This window comes from Carlito syrichta, unplaced genomic scaffold (assembly GCF_000164805.1).
Source record: "Carlito syrichta isolate Samal-C Ts95f unplaced genomic scaffold, Tarsius_syrichta-2.0.1 Scaffold302324, whole genome shotgun sequence".
In the NCBI taxonomy this organism is placed as follows: Eukaryota; Metazoa; Chordata; class Mammalia; order Primates; family Tarsiidae; genus Carlito; species Carlito syrichta.
The window spans coordinates 541,750-547,322 of record NW_007246420.1 but is presented as its reverse complement, the minus strand read 5'-3'; the positions used below and the strand labels follow the sequence as shown (position 1 = coordinate 547,322).

Sequence of the window (5,573 nt, the reverse complement as noted above, 5' to 3'; positions counted from 1 at the left end):
CTGTCAATAGCCCATCTGCTTTTGAAATAAAAAAAAAAGACATAGTATATTTCAAAAGAATGCCAGTTGAACAATTGAGAACTTTTGTAGGCAAAATCTATTTCCTAGAAGTCACCTGGCCAAACATATGTACAGCTGGAGGCAGCAGATTGTGAAAATAGATCCTGCTGAAAAATATCTCAGATACCCAGTTTGATCCAGTTATTCTGTATCTGTAGATTTAAAATGATTATCATTCACAGTAGAGTAACTTATCTTTCATTGTTAAGAAAATCCACAGCCTGCCTGAGTGGAGTCATAGTCATGTGTGAGAGCTGGTTCTTGAGATCCTGAAAGTTCAATTCTTCAGGACTTGGGCAAGCCTTAATCAAATTCACCCACCTGGTTTTGGGCCACAGTGAGGCCATTTGCTGGCATGAAGCTATCCCATCAAAGTTCCCTGCTTCATGAATTCCTGGATTGCTGATAGGTACTCTTCCTGCTGAGGGCTGGCTATTAGATTTGCTCAATGTCATGTGTGCATTGACTACTTCCAGAATATGTGTGGCAAACTCATTCATATCCTCCAGGGTTATGATATTAAAGGCTACCAGGCTCTTTTTGTTCTGAAAAGATCTCAGGTGGACAGCCACTTTCACATACATTTCTGAAGGAACCATAGTGTTTAGTCGTGTTGTGTCAGCCCGGTGGTGAACATTCATGGATGCAGCTGTCATGTCATCTATTTTGTAAACACTGCTTGTTGGAGCCTTCTCTGCATGTCTGATTATCCCAATAGTGACCTGTGAAATCTCAACATTGTCAATTTTGAACATTTTATCAACCAGAGGGGCAGAAAGCATCTGGGATGTGGTACAGGGTACAATGTGTTGGGCTGGGGCTCTGGATTTTTTTCAGCTTGAGAAGCTGTCAGTGACCCAAAGTCACTGTGAGACTGTGGGTAGCTGCGGCTCCTCCATAGGTGGAGCTGCTGTAGTTTTCAGATCCTCCATTCCACATCTTGGTCATGATTCCCTTGGGAAAGAGACCCAGAATTTTTCAGTCTGATGGACTCACAGAACATCTCAGAATCCTATTCTCATAGCAGCACATTATCTACTTTTCTTTTTGCTTAATGTAAGCATTTAGTTATAAATTTCCCTCTTAACACTGCTTTTGCTTGCTATAGGTATTGTCTTTAATTTCAAAATCTAATTTTTCACCTCTGGAATATTGAAAAACAATCAGTTTTTGTATATTAATCTTGTATTCTGCAAATATGCTGCAATTGTTTTTTAGCTCTAGTTGTTTTTGTTTGTTTTGTTTTGTTTTGGTCCATTCTTTGGACAATCATGGCATCTGCAAACAAAGACCTTTTTATTACTTTCTTCTCAATCTGTATAGCTTTTATTTCCTTTTTGTCTTATTTCATTAGCTAGGATTTCCAATACAATGCTGAACAAGAGTGGTGAGAAGGTATATCCTTATCTTGTTCCTGATATTGGAGGAAACATTCCAATTCTTCACCATTAAGTTGTAAGCTTTTGAAGATATTCTTTTTCCAGTTATAGTTCTCTAATTACTAGTTTGCTGAGAGTTATTATCGTGAATGCATGTTAGATTTTGTCAGATTCTTTCTCTTTTTCTATTAATATGGTCATATTATTTTTCTCTATAGCCTGTTGATGTGATAAATTATAGTAATTGATTTTCAAGTGGTGAATCAGCGTTACATCCAGAAATAAATCCTACTTGGTCATAATGTATAATTCTTTTTATGTATCAATGGATTCTATTTCCTAATGTTTATTTTTGTCAATGTTGTCAAAGATCAGTTCATTGTAGGTCAGTAGTCTTGTTTTGGGGTTCTCCATTCTATTCCATTGGTCTTTGTGTCTATTTTTGTATCAGTACCATGCTGTCTTAGTTACTGCAGCCTTGCAATAAAGCTTGAAGTGTGGCAATGTGATGCCTCTGGCTTTGTTCTTTTTGCTTAGGATTGCTTTGGCTATTCTGGCTCTTTTTTGCTTCCATATGAACTTAATGATTGTTTTGTCTAGTTCTGTGGAAAATGATGGTTGAAGTTTGGGAGGGATTACATTAAAGCTTTAGATTGCTATGGGCATTATGGACATTTTAACAATATTGAATCATCCAATAAATGAGCGTGGAATGTTTTTCAATTTGTCTGTGTATCTTTGATTTCTTTCAGCAGTATTTTGTAGTTCTCATTGTCGAGAGTTTTCACTTCCTTGGGTAGATGTATTTCCAGATATTTTATTTTTTTGTGTGGTTATTATAAATGGCATTGTGTTCCTGAGTTCTCAGATTAAATGTTGTTGTTTAATAGAAAAGCTACTGATTTTTGAATGTTAATTTTGCATCCTGAGCCTTTACTGAAATTCGGTATCAGGTCCAAGAGTCTTTTGGTGGAATCTTTAACGTCTTCTAGATATAGAATCATATCATCTGCAAGACAAATAACTTGACTTCTTTTTTTCCTATTTGGATACTTTTTATTTCTTTCTCTTGCCTGGTTGCTCTGACTTGGACTTCCAGTATTATGTTAAATCAGAATGGTGAGTGTGGACATCCTTGTCTTGTTTTCTTAGGAAGAATGCTCCCGACTTTTGCCATTCAGTATGATGTTGGCTGTGAGTTTGTCATAGATGACTCTATTATTTTAAGATATGTACCTCGAATGCCTAGATTGTTGAAGGTTTTTATCATGAAGGGATGTTGAATTTTCTCAAATGCTTTTTCTGTGTGTGATGAGATGATCATGTGGTTCTTGTTTTTAATTCTGTATATATGGTGGTTCACATTTATTCATTTGCATGTGTTGAACCAACCTTGCATCCTGGGAATAAAGCCCACCTGATCACGGTGAATGATCTTTCTGATGTGCTGTTGGATGCTAGCATTGTGTTGACTACTTTTGTGTCTATGTTCATCAGGGATATTGACCTGTAGTTTTTTTTCTTTGTATGTCTTCACCAGATTTTGGTATCAGGATGATATTGGCTTTCTAGAACAAATTAGGGAGGCATCCCTCCTCCTCAATTTTATTTTTTGATAGTTTCAGTAGGATTGATGCCAGCTCTTCCTTATACATCTTGTAGAATTTGGCTGTGAATCCATTTGGTCCAAGCCTTGTCTTGGTGGTAGGTTTTCTAGTACTGATTTAATTTCTGGACTTGTTATTGGCTACTCAGGGTTTCAATTTCTTCCTGTTTCAATCTTGGGAGATTTTGCGTTTTAGTAATTTATCCATTTCCTCTAATTTTTGTAGTTCACACGCATAGAGGTGCTTATAGTAGTCCCTGAGAATCTTTTGTATTTCTGTGTTCAGTTATAATGCTGCCTTTTTCATTTATGACTGTACTTATTTGAATTCTCTCTCTCTCTCTCTCTCTCTCTCTCTCTCTCTCTCTCTCTCTCTCTCTCTCTTTCTCTAGCAGTCTGTCATTCTGGTTTATCTTTTCAAAGAACCAAATTTTCATTTCATTGATCCTTTGAATGGTTTTTGCGTATGTGTATTTCAGTTTCATTTATTTCTGCTCTGATTTTCTTTCTTTCTTTTTTTCTTCCTGTAGCTTTGGGTTTAGTTTGTTCTTGTTTTTCTATTTCCCTTTGGTGAGACATTAGGTTGTTTATTTGAGATCTGTCTTCTTAATGTTAGCATTTAGTGCTCTAAACATTCCTCTTAGCACTGATTGTGCCACATTCCAGAGGTTGTGGTATGTGGTGTCTCTATTTTCATTTGTTTCAAATAATTGTTAAAATCTCTGTCTTGATTTCATTGTTTACCTAAAAGTCACTGAGAAGTATGTGGTTTAGTTACTGTATAGTTTTGTGGTTTTGAGGGTTCCTCTTAGTACTGGTTTCTGTTTTTATTCTACTGTTTTCAGAAATAGTGTTTAGTATAATTTCAATGTTTCAGGATTTCTTAAGACTCACTTAACAATTGAGGATATGGTCAATCTTAGAATATGTTTTATGTGTAGATAAGAAGAATGTATATTCTGTAATTGTTGGGTGAAATTTTCTATTGATGTCCAATTGGTCTAGTTTGAATTTAAGCCCATAATTTCTTCATTAGTTTTCTGCCTTGATGATCTATGTAAAGCTGTTAATGGGGTCTCAAATCTCCCCACTATTATTGTATGGTTAAGTAGTCTCTTAGGTCTAGTTATAGTTATTTTATAAATCTGGGTGTTCCAATGTTGGGTACATATATATTTAAGATAGTTAACACTTCCTGTTAAATTGAATACCTTATCATTATGTGCCTTTCATTGTCCTTTTTACTGTTGTTGGTTTAACATCTGTTTTATCTGATACAAGAATAGCAACTGTGCTTTTTTTTGGTTTGTTTTCCATTTGTGTAGTAGATCTTTCTCCATCTCTTTATCTTGAGCCTATGAGTGATAGTAGAAGTGAAATGGATCTCATGAAGATAGCAGAAAGATGGGTCTTACTTTGTTTTTTATCCAACTTGCCTCTCATGTCTTTTAAGTGAGGACATTTATGCCATTGATATTCAAGGTTAATATTGATATGTGGGGTTTTGTTCCCATCACAGTATTGTTAGTTAGTTGCTTTGTAACCTTAGTTTTGTGATTGCTTTACAGGGTCTGTGGGTTATGTGCTTTTGTGTTAAGTATCATTCTTTAGTTTCCATGTTTAGAAATCCCTTAAACATCTCTTGTAGGGGCATTCTGGTGGTGACAAATTCCCTTAGCAATTGCTTGTTTGGCAAAGACTATTTTTCCTTTGTTTTTGAAGCTTAGTTTGGTGGGGTAAGAATTCTTGGCTGGCACTTCTTTTCATTAAGAATGCTAAAAGGGGGCTTCCAATCTCTTCTGGCTTTTAAGGAATCTACTAAGGTCCACTATTAGTCTGATGGGTCTTTCTTGAGGGGTGGTCTTGCCTTTCTCTCTAGCAACCTTTAAGATTTTATTGTCTCATTGACATTGGATAATCTGATGACAATGTGCCTTGGGGCTAGTCATCTCATATAACATTTTGTAGACGTTATCTGTATTTCTTGTATCTGCAAGTTGATCTCTTTAGTAAGATTGAAGAAGTTTTCTTGGATTATGCCCTCAAATACCATTTTCTTCTTCTCTCTTAGGAATGTCAGTTAGTCATGGGTTTGTTCTCCTTTAAAAATTCCATATTTCTCAAAGCCTTTTTAAAAATTATTTTTTCTGGGCCAGGTGTGGAGGGTCAAGCCTGTAATCCCAGCACTTTGGGTGGCCGATGTGGGGGGATTGCCTGAGCCCACAGATTCAAGAATAACCTGGGCAACTTGGTGAGACCTTATTCCTACAATAAACAAAAAAATTAGCAGGGCCGTGGTAGCGTGTGCCTGTAGTTTAGGCTACTTGGAAGACTCTGATGGAAGGATTGCCTAAGCCCAGCAGGTCAACACTGGGGTGGCCGTAAGCAAGACACTGCACTCTAGCCTGGGTGACAGAGTGAGACTCCAACTCAAATATATATATATAAATTTTTTTTTCTTTATTTTTGTCTGAGTGGGTTGAGTTGAAGGATCGGTCTTTTTTTTTTTTTTTTTGAGTTGGAGTCTC

General features: G+C 36.3%; 1 pseudogene; it reads right to left on the bottom strand.

Moving 5' to 3' along the window:
* Positions 1-201: 201 nt before the first annotated feature.
* Positions 202-1,005, bottom strand: LOC103258671 (annotated as a pseudogene).
* Between the last annotated feature and the right edge of the window lie 4,568 nt (positions 1,006-5,573).